This window comes from Danio rerio, chromosome 16 (assembly GCF_049306965.1).
Source record: "Danio rerio strain Tuebingen ecotype United States chromosome 16, GRCz12tu, whole genome shotgun sequence".
Taxonomy (NCBI): Eukaryota; Metazoa; Chordata; class Actinopteri; order Cypriniformes; family Danionidae; genus Danio; species Danio rerio.
Window position 1 is genome coordinate 8,228,063 of NC_133191.1, and position 19,514 is coordinate 8,247,576.

At 39.2% G+C, this 19,514-nt stretch overlaps 1 long non-coding RNA gene across 1 annotated transcript; it reads right to left on the minus strand.

Moving 5' to 3' along the window:
• Positions 1-10,759: 10,759 nt before the first annotated feature.
• LOC141378163 (uncharacterized) lies at positions 10,760-17,608 on the minus strand. The gene is made up of 3 exons (XR_012391998.1): positions 17,543-17,608; positions 13,640-14,106; positions 10,760-13,076 (listed from the first exon to the last, which is right to left on the minus strand). It is a non-coding gene; the product is annotated as an uncharacterized lncRNA (long non-coding RNA).
• Positions 17,609-19,514: the final 1,906 nt, after the last annotated feature.

The following is a 19,514-nucleotide window of genomic DNA, read 5'->3' on the forward strand; positions in this document are numbered from 1 at the left end:
ACCCCAATCAAAATCTAATACTCAATAGCCCTTATAACGAAAACCGCACAAGCAAACACATTGTAGATTTCTCAACACTGATACTGATAGACTGAACTGACCAAATTATTGAATCGATTTGTGTTGATACAACATGAAGGAATTAAGTAAATAATTTGTAATTAAAAATTTAAGTGGATTGAACATAAAACTATTAAGTTGTCCGCAAAAAAACTCAAGAATTGTGTTATTTCAACTCAATTTAAATAACTAGTAAAGCAGCAAATGTCATTTTTGAGTGCATTTCTGAAATCTGTCTTTAAAAAATATGTCAAAAGGATATGAAAACATGTCTACTACGACCCTTAAATACAAACATACACCCACTGGTGATAACCAGACATACTGTACTTACATAAAATCTGAATTCGGCGCCCTTAGGCTTGTTTCTTTTGTCTGTGATTTTCTTAACAGACTCCTTCTTGCCTCCAGGACAGTGGTTTCATTGAAATTACATAACCGAGAGCATCCATTAGCATTCGCTTTGGATCTTCTGACTCATAAAAGAGATCTGGGCTCGCTTTTCACGTTTACACGGCCTATTACCGAGTGACACGTCCAAAGGGCATGTAAATTTGCTGGCGAGTTTATTTTCACGCCTCCGTTCTATTTGCATTAAGCAGAAAGAAACCTGGAAGTTTGTAAAAGGAAAAAGAGAGCGCCGAAGTGAATGCTTCGAAGCACTTACGGCAAGGAAGATGTGCTTTGGTAAATGTCTAAACGTCCAGACTGGACTTGCCTGGAAGTGCAATCTCCATACCAGCCATCCTATTGACCCCGGCTGAACCAATGAGTGCCTCTCTGAGCCGTGGAGGAAATTGCATTCACTCATGTCTCCAGTCTCCCCCCTTATCAGCTCTAAAATGAGTCAGCACTTCTGTTCAGCCCTTTCTTTCGCCTTTCCCCAGCCTCCGCCACCTTCCCAGAATCCTGCGCAGGTTCCCAGACTGAGCCAGGGCCAAGTGCTCCCTCAGGATGGGGTGGAAAGCAATGACCAATAGCAGGCTTTTTTTAGGCATGAGGCATCTACAGATGACTGCGCTGTCCGTTCAGTTCATTGTCTGTTTAGTTTGCAGTGCTTAAGTCAAGTGCAGACATCACACTGTAAACATAATATCACAAAGAGTCATGAAAACAAATGTGTTAAAATTACTTATGAGGGCACCTATTTTACCCCTTTTACAAGACGTAAGATAACTCTTTAGTGTCTACAGAATGTGTTTGTAAAGTTTAAGGTCAAAATACCCAACACAATCTCACGGCAATTCGTAACTTTTTCATTTAGTGGCTAATTCGTACAGTCTAATTCGTACATTTTAGTACGATGTGCTCATACCCCAATGACGGTTGGGTTTAGGGATGGGGTTAGGTGCCACGCCTTCTTTTCAAAATCGTACAATTTCGTACAACTGAACTCGTACGAACTCGTACGAATTAGCCACTAAACTGCCAAAATGTAAAATACTTACGTTTTCTCGTGGCTGAAATACCCATCAGATAATTTATTTTAGCCTCCATAATCTGCCCATTTCAGTGTCTGAGTACAGTGTAGCTGTGTTTGTAGCATGTGCCTTTAAATGCAAATGAGCTGCTTCTCCCCGCCCACCCCTCTCACATGCATGTCTGCTTCTCATGTGTTAGATCAGATAAACAGCAGTCAGTGACAAAGACAGACACAGATAAAGCTGAAATACAGCTCATTCGTCAAAAATACCAAGTAAGTTTATTTAATGTGTTTGTGGTGGCCTTTCTGAAATGATGAGCAGTGTCCTGTACATTACTTTTAAAAAATAATCGATTACAAACGACTGATCACTATTTGAAAATTTAAATCTGATTACTAATTACTTCATGTAAAAAGTAATCAGACTACTAATTACTTTAAAGTTACTATTAAAACATATAAAACATAGCTTTAAAAATACAAAATAAACTGCAGCTCTTTCAGCAATTTACTATATACTGAAAAACATTACAATGGGTAGATCACAGCAGCTTGATATATTCAAAAAACTTAAGGCTCATACACACTGGGACGCTTTTCTTTTGTGTTTATTGTTAGCGTTTTTCTGGATTCAAACCCAAACGATTTTCACTGGCGTCGAGCAGAAGAGTATGCAAAATTACTCGTTGACGTTAGATGGCGCTACACAACTTTCAGCTTCTGACATCTGCTTGTAACACAGAAAAAGGAGAAAGTTGACACGCTTGTTGGTAAAGTTACTAGCAATTCGAACAAGCATGGATGCAATTTCACGTGATTAAAGGTGCCAATCTGATTGATGGAGAAGTATTTGACGCGGTGTGTCAAAACAAAAAAAAAAAAAAAAAAACAAGCATGAGGCGTTTCTTTAAAAATGACGATTTTACGTCTGCTGTTTTGCACGTTGGTGTGCACAATCACATTGCTGTCCTTTATTTAGTCACGAGGCGTTAAATATCATCAGAAATTGTGAGCAAAAAGCGTCCCGGTGTGCACAGGCCTTTAGCGTTCGCCAAAAAACTTAAATACTCTCATCATTCAATTGTTCCAAACCTGTTTATCTTTTTTTTCTCCACAGAAGAAGCCATGAAGAAAACTGGATACCAAATCAACAGTTACTCAAATAACCACTTGTTACAACTGAGGTATGCAGAAGAGCATACCTGAACGCACAACACACCCAACCTTGAGGCGGATGGGCTACAGCAGCAGAAGACCACACTGGGTGCCACTCCTGTCAGCTAAGAACAGGAAACTGAGGCTACGCTTTGCACAGGCTCACCAACATTGGACAATAGAAGATTGGAAAAACATTGCCTGGTGTCATGAGTCTCGATTTCTGCCGCAACATTCGGATGCTAGGGTCAGAATTTGGCGTCAACAACATGAAAGCATGCATCCATCCTGCCTCGTATCAATGGCTCAGGATGGTGGTGGTGGTGTAATGGTGCCGGGGATTTTTTCTAGGCACACTTTGGGCCCATTAGTACCAATTGAGCATCGTGAAAAATGCCACAGCCTACCTGAGTATTGATGCTGACCATGTCCATGCCTTTATGACCACAGTGTACACATCATCTGATGGCTACTTCCAGCAGGATAACACGTGAAGTTTTTTTATTCCTTAAAAGTGTGCAGTAAAGATTTCAACCTATATAACCATCTAGAGATGCTCAGACATGTATTTTGAGGAAAAAGGGCAACAACTGGTGGTGTATTTTCAGAAGAAAGGTGACAACTGGTGGTGTGTGTCGAATGGGTGTCCTGTTGAGGAATGTGTGGTGCCACTATTTTTTGGAGCTGTTGGAGAATGAGTTTAAATGTAAAGCAACGATTGTATATGTAAAACACACATATGAAGTTATATCTGCCTTTCAGGAGAGTGTGAGACATGTATGTGAACCAAAGTCAATGTATGTAAACACTCATAAGAGATTGCATCTATGGAAAGAGAACTCTGGTGCGAAAACAGGTGTTTGCATTGCAGGGGGCAGAGGCTAAGATAACATGAGCTCCTAAAGACATACTAAACCCCTTAGTAAAGAGAAAACATCCTAAAATGGTCAGAGTTAAAACAAGAGAGGTGGAGAGAGAAAATCTCTATAAATATTGTGAAGAACGAAGACACTTTTGGATTTGTCCTGGGGAGAGACCGAGATGGGTTTGCTCCAGGCTGTCTTTGTTTTTTGTTTTTTTGAAAATATTTTCCAATAAATTATATTCTTCTGATATTCATAACCTCCAGACCAAGTTTAATTCATTAATAGAAAACCCGGAAACCACGACACATGCCATGTCATTAAGCGTGAATCATCTAAGACTGGTTTCTTGAACATGACAATGAGTTCACTGTACTCAAATGGCCTCCACAGTCACCAGATCACAATCCAATAGAGCAACTTTGGCATGCAGTGGCATGGGAGATTCACGTCATGGACAAATCTGCCGCAACTACAGTCTTTATTATACTTTATTAAATATAATTTATCTGTTTTCAAATCTAAAGTTATCGGTTACTGGTATACAGAATGTCGAAAATTCCATACCGGCTGCGTCCCTTCTAGCATTTATTGACTTTCATGGTTTTTGTTTTTCTTACTAGACTAAATTGTTCGTAGTGTATGAGTGTTGATGAGTGTGTATGAATGTTTACCAGAAATGGCTTGCAGCTGGAAGGGCGTCCGCTGTGTAAAACGTGTGCTGGATAAGTTGGTGGTTCATTCCGCTGTGGCGACCCCGGATTAATTAAAGGATTAAGCTTAAAATAAAATAAATGAATGAATGTTTTTCTTTCTATGGATATCAATGGTTACCATTGTCTAACATTTTTAAACATATCTTCTTTTAAGGATTGCAGTTGAAGGGGAGATGGCACCTGTAACAAAAATGAAAGGGAATCCCGCCGTTTTAACATTTATTTCAAAGTGTTTTCATGCCTAAACAAAGCAAAGCACAGAACAGACTCACATTTAAGAGCAAGGGGCGACCCCTGGTGGTTCGGCGGTATGGGTAGCATATAGGGAGGAACGGCTCTTTAATATGTATTTGCCACCCTTCAGAGAAAGACTGAAAATACGGTAGAAATACGGGTAAATACCTTTACGGGATGATAGCGGGATAGAACTGTAAAATACAGGAGTAACGGGAGGGTTGACCTGTATGAGCAGTTTTACAAAAGAGATAAAAACAATGTAAAAGTCAAGGTAAATCTAGGTGATCGCAATGTAGTTTTCTTTTTTTCCTGTTTGTTTGCTTTCGAAAACACTATTGGTTGGGTTTAGGGAAGGGTTTAGGGAAGTGATATGCTGGTCTAAGTCATCTGTATGACAAGCTCTGCTTTGTGGTCTTGTACAAGAAAGATGTGTATCTGAAACGTACATAAGCTGGAAAGGCATCCGCTGTGTAAAACATGTGCTGGATAAGTTGGCGGTTCATACCGCTGTGGCAACCCCGGATTAATAAAAGGACTAAGCCTAAAATAAAATAAATGAATGAATGTTTTTCTTACTATGGATGTCAATGGTTACCGGTGTCCAACATTTTTCAAAATATCTTCTTTTGTGTTAAAAAAAAAAGAAAGAAAATCAAACAGGCTGAGTTAATGATGACAGAATTTTCATTTTGGGGTAAAAGCTATCTCTTTAAATGCATGGTTAACACTATATTTCTATTTTATATATCCATATTATACCACTTTATTCATTGAATACACTGATGCTAATTTTGATTCTATTTGGTTTAAATCGATTTTTTTCTCAACTCCAGCGAGCATGGCAAATAACAGAGAGCACTTAGTGGCTGTCTAAAATAACCTTTGCTTAGTATTTTGTAAGGTCCACAAGTGTTAATAAAGCAAATTTATCAATGATATCTATCTAGACACATGCTCATTTCAAGCATCAGATAAGTGTTGGCAAGAGTGTCATTATTAGCATATCAAAATTCATGAGCACATAGAGACCTCATCATTTCACTATTAAAAAAGATCAATATGAATCTTAGAATTACAGCCGACTGCCTAATGCTGCCCCCGAGAGAGGGCCGTGACTGTTTTATTTTTAGCATTGTAAGTCTTTAATCATTATAAATAGCTATATTTTGTGTAAATCTTTGAAATCAAATACCTTGGGTGGGTTTATGTCAACGCAGGCTCATTGGAAATACATGCTTCAGCCTACATTTTTGCAAAATGCCAAAGATGTACTTAAACATATGTTGGACTTGAGTTACAAGGATTGTTATAGGCCAATATGATAATAATTTTCATGCTAAGATTAATATGATTTTTTTTTGTGTGTGTGCAGTTCATTGCGCAACTCATAATAAATACTACAAAACTACTTAAAGGAACACACTTACAAAAAAAAATTGGCTCATTTACTGTAACTTCTCTAGAGGTGGAGGCCTTTTAGCTTTGCTTAGCATAGATTATTGAATCAGATTAGGCCATTAGCATCTCAATGAAAAAATATTTGCTGTAGTTTTCCTATTTAAAGCTTGACTCTTCTGTAGTTTCCAACCCAGGCTCATTGTGGAAACGTAGTCCCGCGGACGTTTCTGGAGACCGCGGAATACGTCCCGGCGGGTACGTACAGCTGCAGTTTTTGTTTTTGCGAATCCACGAGAGGCCGCTGTTGTGCGCTTTTTCGCATCTCAAACGCCTCTCGCGAGTGCAGTTCGCACCCGCGCTGTTCTCGCGTGAACCCACCAGAGGCTGCGGTCCGACTGACCGGATGATTGACTGCGCGATCGGCCAATCGGCTGACCCGCCCTCCTACTTCCCTGAACCCAACCAATTTTACCGATTGACCCACCCGCCGCCCCTGAGCAACAGTTTACAAAAGCTGTCCAAAAAAAGAAAAGCCCTGATTTTTTTTTTTCTATCGCGTTTTCGGATTTCACCGCGTTCTCACCGTTACGAAACTCGTTCACTTAATTTTTGGGATTCTGTTCTCTGCATCTCGAGCCTGCCGACGTACACGGTGAGCTAAGTGGACAAACGGGTTGCAGCGGGAAAGCCCTCCACAATTAGGTAAGTGGTCGGCCGGCCGGCCGGCAGGCAAGCGCGAAACGGAACAGCGTCACATCGCCCCGTAGCGTTCGCTTGAAAAAAATTAATGCAGCCGTACGTACCTCCCGGGACGTATTCCGCTGTCTCCAGAAATGTCCGCGGGACTACGTTTTCAGAATGAGCTTGGGTTGGTAGTTTCATCTTGAAATCAACAGTAAATAAAATGATGGTATTTTCTAAGCCTTTATGGATAGGACCTACACTTTCCTTCTGGCTAATATTCAAGAAACTTTGCTATTGTACCATGACAACAGCAGGCGCAATGATCTTACACCGGTGTGGTCAATTTGCTCGGTTGCTCACCTTGTAGAGTTTTGTACTTGTCATGCACAGAGTTCAAGACTGGTGAAGCACAGTTCCCCAAAAGAGATAAAAACAATGTAAAATGAAGGTAAATCTAAGTGCTTGCAGTGAATTTTTCTCTTTTTTCCTGTATGTTTGTTTTGAAAACACTATTGGTTGGGTTTAGGAAAGGGTTTAGGTCAGTGATTCGCTGGTTTAGGTGATCTGTAAAAGCCCTGCTTTCTTATGACTTGTACAAGAAAGATGTGTATCTGATACGTCAACAAAATCTCACGGCAATTCGTAACTTTTTGATTTAGTGGCTAATTTGTATGAATTTGTACAATGTAATTCGTACAATTTAGTACGATTTGCTCATCCCCCAATGAAGGTTGGGGTTAGGGGTGGGGTTGGGTTGGGTGCCACGCCTCCTTTTTAAAATCGTACATTTATGTACAACTGAACTCGTACGAATTAGCCACTAAACTGAAAAAACGTAAAATACTTACGTTTCCTCATGAGATCAGGCTTGAAACTTACATTAAACGCACGTTAAGCAAATTTTTTCAGATTTGCCAAAAATTAGACATCGCTCCTTGTGGATTTGCCATCTGGAACATTCAACAAGGCATACGCCCGGAGTATTTTACATTTTGCAAAAATCTACTTGAAGACCCGAATTTCCAATGAGTCTGGGTTGGTTTAGATCAGGGGGGTCCAAACTTGGTCCTGGAAAACGATGTCCTGCATAGTTTAGCTCCAACTTTCTTCAACACACCTCCCTGGAAGGTTGGAACTAAAATATGCTACTATTATTTGAATTCCAACAATTTGCTAAACTGAGGTGCTAAAATGCCTTGTTCTTCTCCAATCTTTAAATTAACATGAATCCCACAACTTCACGATTTGAATGAACATCATTTGATCTCAAATGTTTCCTTTTGTGACAGTTGTAATCACATCAGCATAACAAATAGGACAAACATAGCGTTCTGAAGTGATTTTGCTAAATAAAGCATGAAAGAGAACAGAACTGTCCTGAATTTGTTCACTCTATGTGTGTGTATGTGTGTGCATGCGTGTGTGTACGTGCGGTTCCCACTGCAGTAGTGAGGGTACGGCTCAGAGAAAAGGCTGATTCACTGGCGCTCTCCTCTGTGCCAAGCACATGGAAGCCTGGCACAGCAACTTGGCACGCTCAACCCTATGCTCACAAGAGGGCAAAGCAATGACAGAGAGTTAGAGAGAGAGTGAAGTGCTAGGGGGAATAGATGGAGATTGAGAAAATGAGAGTTCAGCAGAGATGCTCACATATAACTGCTATGGAGGATCTAACTGCTGTAGTAACCAACCCAGGCTCTTTCTAAAAACGTATCCATATATACATTTTTGGAGATTGCCAAATACGTCCCAGGAGCTATGTTTTTTTTTGCAGTTTTTGCAAATCCACCAGAGGCTGCTGTGTACTCTTTTACAGATCTCAAATTTCTCTCGCGACTGCTATTTGCGCCTGCTGTTCTCTCATAAATCCACTGGAGGTCGTTGTTGACTGATTGACGGATTTACTGACTGACTGACCGATTGACCGTCACCGACCTCCTTCCTTAAACCTAACCAAAAGTGTTTTCAGAAGCACAGACTGACCTGCCCACCCACTTTCCTAACCCAACCGACAGTTTTAAAAAGCAATCCAGAAAAAAAGCCCTTGTCTGATTTTTACCATGTTTTCAGATTTTACCACATTCTCACCCTGTCATGTACTTGTTTATATTATTTTTGGTTTTTGCCTAACCTGCTTTCTGCAACTGTTCTTCACCTCGACTCCAACCCCTTCATCATGGTTAACTCCTCTCTGCACATCAAGTCTGCCAACGTGCATGGCGAGCTAACTGGGCAAACTGGTAACAGCGGAAAAGCCGTCCATACGGAGGTAAGTGCCAGCACAAAAGAGTAGGGTGAAGCTGCAGGCCCGGAGACCCAACTGCATGCAGACCTGCACCTCCAGACCTATCGTTTTCTCAGACAGTGCGACCTGCTGTTGGGTTGGGTGAAGTGACAGTTCCAGAGACTCAACTGCACGCTCAGACCAGCACTTTCTAGGAAGTGGCAACATCAGACACGCAAGTAAGCAGTGTTGGGCAGTAGAGTCACTACAAGTAGTGACGCTACTAGCTTAACTACATTTCTCAGTAGCGTGACTGTAGCATTGCTACTTTCTGAATCAAATAGCTTTTCAGTAGCAAAGCTATTTTATAAGTTCACACAAGCTACTTTTAGCGATCGTGGATCAATAAGTGACGGCACTGACATTCACCGGTGCCTAGCCCGGGAAAGTAAATCCATATGATAGGGAGAAGGATGATTTCTTCTTCGTCCTGTTTTACGGTGTTCGACAACAAACTTTTTGGTGCGTTACTGCCACCTCTGGTGAAACTTGCTGGATGGAAAGATGACTGAGGGAGAGTAGTTATTTCTGAAGCAGGATTCCTTGTGTCCATACCTCATGAAGTATTTCAAGAGTTCACACTTAGCTGATGATTGATTATAAGCAAGTTTGGCATGCTGTCCCGGGAGAGAGCCCTGAGCTCGAAGGTTCTTGAGCCCTGGGCTCCCTCCCGTTTGGAGGAAGAGAGGGGAGCCTTGAGCTCAGGTAGATCTCGACAACTCCCCCTTGATAAGAGCTGATGACTAAAAATTGAATGCTATTATAAGATATGCTGCATTATAAGATTACCTGAATTGCAAATTTAGATTTATCAATTTACTTGTTGTGCATGTTTTTGGAATGTGGGAGGAAACCGGAGGACCCGGGGAAAACCCACGCATGCACGGGAAGAACATGCAAACTACACACAGAAACGACCACCGGCCTGTTGAAGGACTAGAACCGGTGACGTTCTTGCTGTGAGGCGACAGTGCTAGTCACTGGGCCACTGTGCTGCCCTATGGAGGGAAAGGTGAAAAGGTAGGGGTGGAAGGGGGGATTCTTCAAACCGAAGATGACTGTAGTGTAAAAACCCTGGCTCTTTATAGTGGGTTAGGAATGGTCTGATTGGTGGATCATGCATGCTAATGCAGAACCAGCCGTGTTCAATCATAATCACGTGTTCATCTCGAAATTAGTTTATGAATAAACTTCACATATATATATATATATTATAAAAAATATTTCTCTTTACTATACATTATTATAGTATTTTAAATGTGTAACACCTGGTTTTATTGAATTTTTTGTTTTAGCTGTTATAAACTTTAATGTGTTTCTGTTTAGTACAGCATATTATTTACAGTAAACAATTGAACTGAACTATTATGCCTCATATGTTTCATTGAAAGTTTTATTGATCACTAAGATATGATTGACTTGGATTTAAGTTGCTTCGATTTAAAAATATAAAATTGTAAAAATTGCTTAGATGTAGCTAAGCTACTTTAGCCATGTAGCTTTTAGCTTAGCTTGCTACATTAAGTTCAGCTACATTTTGAGTAGAGTAGCTAATAGCTTAGCTCACTACATTTGTCAAGTAGCTTGCCCAACTCTGCAACTAAGGTTATTGATTTTATTAAAGCGATTCCTGAAATGTGTAGGTCTTATAGCATAAATTAATGAGGCATCTTATGTCACCAACAAACGATTATTTCAGTGTTTTATTTGATCAAAAATAGTGTCAAAACATAGCATTATTTTAGGATATTTACAGCTTGCTCTTATTTTATGTATATTTGTACCATTCTGGGGCGATTTTCTAGCAATGCTTTCTGGCAAAATAAAAAAAATTAAAGTAAAACTGTTAAAATAAAGTGTATAATATTTAATACAATTAACATTTGTAGCATATTTTAGTGCTATGTTGGTCTACAGTACGTATTATCTATCTGAAAGTGCTACCACAGACAATAAAAGATACACATTAACAGTTTAACAATTGTTAATAAGTTCTGTAATAATTACAAATAAGATATTTTGATTTGACAATATGAGTTAATCTGCATAGAATTTACAATTTGAACTCTGTCTCGTAGGTTAAAGCAAAAATAATTTGCGTGTGACTTGTGTATTTTTTCCCAAGATGGATATTAAAATTTTAAAAGCAGGGTCTCTGCCAACTCTAATACTGTGCACCAAATGCTGCAGATATTTCCAGTTTTTTACTAAAGAAATGAAAAATCAACCTAACAAGAATGTTAAGCATTTATTTAATTTGATGTTATTTTCTACGTAATAACTATTTATTAATACAGTTATTTTTTTTTTCATTATTTTTCCCTGCGTTGTTTACAGCTCGATGATTTGTAGGACTTCATGAAAAAGGGCTCAAAAATAAAGTTTGTTGAGAGAAAATTACTCAGAGTACTATAATTTATTGTATGTGAAGAAAGAGATAATATTCATTCCCTCAACTAAACAGTGTGATAAATACTTAATGATTAAAATAACAATAAATGGCTGATAATATTTAAGTAACTGAACAATATATGCAATTGCAAATGCAATTAATAAATATATAACAGAATTAAAGCATTAAATCATAATCTAGTATGTTTAATATTTTATATAATAATTTATTCAATCATAGCGTAATATTTTATAGTATAAAAATAGAGCAAGTTACAATTTATAAGCAGTTGAATTCAGGTTAGGCGATCTTTCAAACAGCTGGTGGGTCTGTGAAGGTCTGCAAGTGCAGGTCTGAGCATGCAGGTCTTAGCATGCAGTTGGGTCTCCAGGCCTGCAGCTTCATAATGTTGGCACAAAAAGCAACGGCGTCATACCACCCTGTAGTGTTCATTTTAAAAACAAAATGCAGCCATACGTACCTCTGGCTACATAATTCGCAATCTCCAAAAATGTATATAGGGCTATGTTTTCAGAATGAGGCTATGTTGGTTGTAACATATCAACATGACATGAAAACCACTTGGAATGACTCTGCCAGCATAGATAATCCATCACAGAATATACCCAGCGATGTGCCATCAGAATACCGGACACAGTGACCACCAGCTGACAAAAGAATGCTGGAAAAATAGGATAAAGATTCTCTGACAAATCTTGACAGTTGCAACTAGAGCTTTTATTTTAACAGAGTGAGACAGATTCTGGGTCCAGCAAATTTTCATAGAGACTAACAACAAAAGAACTAAATGTAGTGAGTTTGTCTCTGCATTTTAAGGCTCAGATGTGCAAATGTAATAGCATTAGCAATACAGATTTAGCAATAGCAATACCATTTTTTTAAAAATTTCTATTCTTTTTTTCCCACACTGAGGAAGGCATTGTGCCAAAATGCTTGTGTTTTTGTATCACTCAAAGAATGCAAAAATAAAAACAGTACGAAGCCATTACTTGATGAGTGTGAATCATTACCTTTTTGAACAATAATCTTTTTTTAAAGAAATAATATGCCAAAATTAAGGGAAATTTTCGTTAAAACAAGCAAAATATATTTCCTTTTGACATAAGATTATGTTGCTTACCATATTGGCAGATTATTTAGGTTGTTTTAAGAAAAAACTCACTTAAGTCTGACAATATTTCTTTACAACAAGACAATATTTACGCTGAGGCCGGCTTCCAGCCTCTGCTACTGAGACTGCAGCTCTGCACAAGACGTTTGGCCAGTGGAGAAATTAATATGGTGGTGCCTAACTGAGTCTGGTTTCTCTCAAGGTTTTTTCTCTTCACTTTCGCCAATCGGTGAAGTTTTTTTTCCCTCTCCGCTGTCGCCTCTAGCTTGCATGGTTTGGGATCAGTAGAGCTATGCATCGATGAATTTGCTCTTCAGTGTTTGGACTCTCAGTAGTTATTTTAAACCACACTGAACTGAGCTAAACGGAACTGAACTTAAACACAAAAAACTGAACTACACTGTTTTAATACTATGACCATTTTTTTAAGCTGCTTTGAAACAACCTACATTGTAAAAGCACTAAACAAATAAAGCTGAATTGAATTTTTTTGCTTGCCAAGAAAATGCTTCTCGATTTAAGAATTTTAGACATCTAGAAAAAAGACATAAAATCCAAGTAGGATAAGCATTTTTTGCAGTGTAATCCACGTTGTTTAAATGCTTTTTCTACAACTGCCTAGTCCATAAAGCTTAATAACCGTACCTACAGTATACGGCGTTGGGAAATGAGTATTGAATACATCAGAATTTTTCTCAGAAAACACATTTCTAAAGGTGCAGTTGACTTGAACTTGACAGCCATATCACCCTGCAGCCCAAGACCGGTTACTCACTGAAGCTAAGCAGGGCTGAGCCTGGTCAGTACCTGGATGGGAGACCACTAGGGAACACTAGGTTGCTGTTGGAAGTGGTGTTAGTGAGGCCAGCAGGGGGTGCTCAACCTGAGGTCTATGTGAGTCCTAATGCCCCAGTAAAAGTGAAGGGGACACTATACTGTCAGTGGGCGCCGTCTTTCGGATGAGATGATAAACTGAGGGCCTGACTCTCTGAGGTCATTACATTTATCTCTGAGGTGTAACCCCGGTGTCCTGGCCAAAGTCCCTCTATTGGCCCATAAGATCATGGCTTCCCAATCATCCCTATCCACTGAATTGGCTCTATCACTGTCTCTCCACTCCACCAATAGCTGGTGTGTGGTGAGCGCACTGGCGCCGTTGTCCTGTGGCTGCCGTCGCATCATCCAAGTGGATGCTGCACACTGGTGGTGTTGGGGACAGACCCCCCTCATGATTGTGAAGCGCTTTGGGTGTATGGCCATACACAATAAATGCGCTATATATGAATACACATTACAACTTTCCACCGGATGTTGGAAACAATTAAAAAATTCCATATATGCAAAGAAAATCAATTTATTTAGTTTATAGATTAGGTTAGGTATGATAAAATGAAATGGAGCAGATGAAGTAGAGGTGCAAAAAGGTTGTGAAAGCCCAGACAGCAGCTGAAATCTCTTTGTAGTTCTTCAGCGACCCTCTGCCCTTTGTCAGTGTAAATTAATATTAACTGCTTCAGTCCAACATCTACATTAGCAGGATGATAAAGAAGAAACCAGGGTGGATATTTCAGCAAGACAATGATCCAAAACACTGCCAAAGAGACTCTTAAATGCTTTCAGAGAAAGAAAAACAAGCTGTAGAATGGCCCGGCCAATCACCTGAGTTGAATCCAATAGGAAATGCAAATTAAAGCTCAGATTTAATAGATGAGGCCAACTGAACCATCAAGATTTTTACACTCTGTTGAAGGCTGAGAAAAAACTATTGAGCAATTCATGTGATTTCATTCTCCATATGAGAGACGTCTTTTAGCTGCCATCATCATCAAAAAAAAAAAAAAAAAAGCCTTTTGTATGAAGTATTAAACACATTTTAGTAGTTCAGGACTTTTTTCTTGAGTCATTTCATTTTTACACATCACTCATTTGTATTTTTATATTTTTTATGTTTGTATTGTTTGAATTTTTACCAAAATCTGGTTCAACTCCATGTCTACAGCTCCTTTAGAAATATTATTCCCAGGAAAAAAACACGACATGTTTAATACTTATTTTCCCTGCTGTATATAGCACCATAGGTGGAAGGTTAATTAAGTTACTTTTGCATTAGAAACATGCAATGATGCCTTTATAGGCGGCTCGCTAGGTCTTGGAACATAGCTAGTGACAGCTGCGAAGGACTATCAATAGCAGAGCTCTTTGTGCATCTCGAAGGCAGGTCTCTTTTCCAGCCTTTGCTTCCTCTTTAGGTTTTATTTCGGGCTATTTTTAGCTGACAGAGGAATGCTATTTTGGGAATAAGGCCCATGTCATTGATTATGTTAAAAGAAAGAAGCTTCACAGATGCAGTGTTTACAGCGTATAGTGTGCAGGACATAATGACTTTGTCACAAAAATAGAAATGGTGTATGATTTATCTCATCAAACAATCAGAGAACAGAACAGCGCAGTGCGAAAATCCAAGCTGAAAATCTGTCATTTGGGCATATATGAGCATGTTCGCAAAATGATAATTAATAAATTGGTAGATATAAATGTTCATGCGCTTTAATGCTGTCGAACGATAAATCGCATTAAAGAACACACATACTGGACATAAAATATACAAAAGAAATATATTTACAGACAGTGCTCAGCATATATGAGTAGACTCCTCACAAATCTCCCATTTACAGTATCGGTCCATGGATCAATCGGTACCGCGCCGCAGAAGAAATTATAAATTATTTCTGTTTTATTTATTATCTGAGTCTGAACGAATCTTTTATTTTGAAAAATGACTGTATGCTCTTGCTTACATCTGGGTCACTTGAGCGCCAAAATTGAACCCACAAGCAGCAAAATGAGTCAGAAACAGACGTCTTTGGAAAGTTTCTTTGTGAAGAGGAAAAGGCCCAGTGAAGGACCCACAAACTGCCAAGGAATGGATCTGCAACCCATTTGTCAACAAATCAGGTGAATCCACCATGCTGTAACAAGGGGATGTGACTGACAACAGGGGTGAGGATCCAAATGCTTGGTTTTATTAATAGGATGGTCAGGCTAGCAATGATCAACACAGGAGCAAACAGGTATATGAGGTCAATCCAGAGTCATAGTCGGAATAGCAGGCAAATGGTCAGTAGACAAGCAGCATACAGGAATAATCAAACAAAACAAAGCAAAGGTTCAAAACACGGGAAAGCAAGACAAAGGAAATGCATTGTAATGTCACTAGAACAGATACCAAGACTCAGCAATGAGTGTCTTAAAGTAAGCTGTATATAAGTGTGTGTAATCAGTACTTGAGCAGCATCAGCTGTGTGTATGCAATCAGTCAGGATCAGGAACCGGTTGTGTGTGTGTGAATGGTGCATGACAGCTTCTTGTAGTCCATTAACCAGCAGATTTGTAGTTCTATGTGAGTGTGAATGTTTTCCAGCGATCTCTGATGGTTGGATCACTGGTGATCATGACACTTGGCAAGAAGATCAACTGCTGCAGATCACAAATCATGGCGGCGTTTTAGGGGCAGTTTGCATATCGAGTCTTTTCTAGAGTTTGCGCAAGCTGCTTGCGCACACAATTTCAATTGATTCACCTCGAGCCACCTGACAAGAACTGACCGATCAGCTTCAGCTTGTATGGAATATACACATTTCGGTAAACTAATTATCTCAGACAAACACTGAACACCCAAACACTGCAGTGCTGAGTAATTTTCTCCATAAATAAAACTTGTATCAGAGTGACAGCAATGTTTTGTCAGCTTGTCATCCTCTGAGAAAACGGTTGATGACCGCCTAGCAACCTACAAACCAACACCCACAATCCCCCTCAGTCCACGGTAAGATTGTCAAGCGTCTGATAAAACACTTTGGTGATAAAAGATTGGAGACCTCTGAGGCCGTTTAAACTAGTGCGTTTTAGTTTTAAAAAGCTGTTTTAGATCAAAAACGATCCACGTCCACACTAGCGTTTCAACTAGCGTTTCTGAACATATCTCCTGACCATTCACGCACTCTGGACATGCGCGTTCTAGTATAAACAGGAAGCATGTGACTCACTCGGCATTTGGTTATTGTTAGTCAACAAACGGCGGTTGAACAATGAACGCGATGGCAAAGAAAGCAAGAGAGGTATTTTTGTGGACAGACGACGTAGTCGAGTTGTTACTAAACATAACAAATGAATAACTGCACAATGATGCCTAAAACAGACAATAGTGCAAACAACGATCCCATTTCCGTGTCCATGTTGCTGTTTACAGTGAAGGCTGGTCTGCTGTCTTCGGGTAGCATTAAAGCCATGTGTTATAGTCATGTGATAGGGGCTTGACGAATAAGGGAAGGATACGCAATGACACAAAAGCCCCAATCAGGTAGGGAATCTCAGCAGCCCGGCCTCCGTTTTCAGATGTCTCCGTTCTCCCTCATCCACACTGAGACAGAGCAGCAGCGTTTTAGAATGAAAACGGCCTCTCCAGCGTTTCCAAAACGCTCCATTTTCGGGGCTCGAAAACTCCGGCGTAGTGTGAATGGATGGCGTAACCGTAGCAAAACTCATGCGTTTTCAAGCTAAAACGCATTAGTGTAAACAGGGCCTGAGTTAAGTCATTTACTAACATGAAAAAACAATATACATTTATTACAGTATTTCAGTTGTCACAGTTACGGTTGTTTATTGTTAGTTCATGTTAATTCACGGTACATTAATGAATGTTAACAAGCATGAATTTGGATGTTAATAATGCAATCAGCCGACACGTTGACTCAGTGGGTAGCGCTGTCACTCTTTGTATGTTCTTCCCGTGTTGCCGTGGGTTTCCTCCGGGTGCTTCGGTTGCCCTCTAAAGTCCAAAGACATGCGCTATAGGTGAATTGAATAAGCTAAATTTGCCATAGTGTATGCGTGGGTGTACATGCAAGAGTGCGTAAGGGCGTCCGCTGCGTAAAACATATGCTGGATAGGTTGGTGGTTCATTTTGCTGTGACGACTCCAGATTAATAAAGGGACTAAGCCAAAAAGAAAATAAATGAATGATTGAAACATGGGACAATAATCTAAACACAGCCAAAGAGACTCTTAAATGCTTTCAGAGAAATAAAATAAAGCTGTAGAATGGCCCAGCCAATCAACTGACTTGAATCCAATAGGAAATACAAGTTAAAGCTCAGATTTAATAGATGAGACCAACAGAACCATCAAGATTTTTACACTCTGTTGAGGTCTGAGCAATGCATGTGATTTTATTCTCCATATGAGAGGCGTCTTTAAGCTGCCATTACCAATAAAAGGCTTTTAATTAAAGTATTAAATTTCAGTAGTTCAGGACTTTTTTGTGTCATTCCATTGTTTAAAGTCCAAAGTCCAAAGACATGCGCTATAGGTGAATTGAATAAGCTAAATTTGCCATAGTGTATGCGTGGGTGTGAATGCAAGAGTGTATGGGTGAAGGGCATCCGCTGCGTAAAACATGTGCTGGATAGGTCGGTGGTTCATTTCGCTGTGGAGACCCCAGATTAATAAAGGAACTAAGCGGAAAAGAAAATGAATGAATGATTAATGCAATCAACCATGATTAATAAATGCTGTACAAGTATTGTTCATTATTAGTCCATGTTAGTAAATACATTAACTCACGAAACCTTATAGTAATATTTTAAGTCAGTTTGACTGATGAATGTTGAGTTGACTATAAAAGTTCCCTCGATTCAAATAAAGCAAATTTAGGCAGCAAGATTTTTTTTTTACAGTGTAGCATACTGCATTGTACATTGGATGAGTCAAGGAAACGAGGATAAATGGGAGATGGAGACGAGAGAGGGGGAATAAAAAGAAGAAGACGGCAAACTAGGCAAGAGCAGCGTAACATCTAATTGCTATAAAGCTGCCTTTTTAGTCTCTTTTCTCCCACATGCACAGCTCATCCCGGCCCGGTTCAACTGGGCTCTGCTAGTTAATATGCAGTTAGACGCATTAGCCAGACTGAAACGCAAGCAGAGGGGTTTTACTGGATCCACCACAGGCGTAGGGCACATATTTGCATTACAATGGCAATTAAGCTGGAAATAAATGGTTTATAGTCATCTTGTGATATCATGGGCGCTATGTCTATTACAGCAATTATTCCAGCCCTTTCCCATTACAGCTAAATGCTTGTTTAAGCAGCCATTTAAACCCGTGTATACTATACTGTATACAGTTGAAATCAGAATTATTAGCCCACACCAACCCCCGAAATTAGCAGCCCCCCAGTTTATTTTTCCCCCAATTACTGTTTGACAGAGAGATTTCTTCAACACATTTCTAAACATAATAGTTTTAATAACTCATTTCTAATAACTGATTTATTTTATCTTTGCCATGATGACAGTAAATAATATTTGACTAGATATTTTTCAAGACACTTCTATCCGCTTATTAAGTGTGACGTCACGCGAAGCGGCTTCCGGGTCCAAGCGCTCAATTCAACTGAATGGGGAGACTCATGAAATTGTAATATTAAATGTTTACAAAGCAATTTAAGGCTTTCGAAAATCACGATCGCAATATATATGTCCATGCCTAATATCCAATGGCCAGAAAGTGATTATTTTTTTATTAATTGTTAAATTTTTTGTATTTGTTATGCAGCAAGCCCAGAGATTGTTGTGTACAGTATGATTCTATATAAAATTAACTTAAATGTGTGATAGGAATAAAACGTGATCATAAACGAATGATTTCTCCACTCAAATGAATGGCGGCTTGGACCCGGAAACAGTATACATACGTCACAAACACGTCACCACTTAACAAGCGGATACAGCTTAAAATGACATTTAAAGGCTCAACTACGTTAATTAGGTTTACTAGGCAGGTTAGGGTAATTAGGCAAGTTATTGTATAATGATGGCTTGTTCTGTAGACTATCGAAAAATATCTACCTTAAAGGGGCTAATCATTTTGACTTTAAAATTGCTTTTAAAAAATTAATAACTGCTTTTATTCTAGCCTAAATAAAACAAATAAGACGTTCTCCAGAAGAAAAAATATTATCAGACATACTGTGAAAATTTCCTTGCTCTGTTAAACATCATTTGGGAAACATTACAAAAGAATAAAAATTCAAAGGGGGCTAATAATTCTGAATTCAACTGTACATAGGTGATTCTGGAATTGCGGCAACATTTTGCATTTCCAAGATAA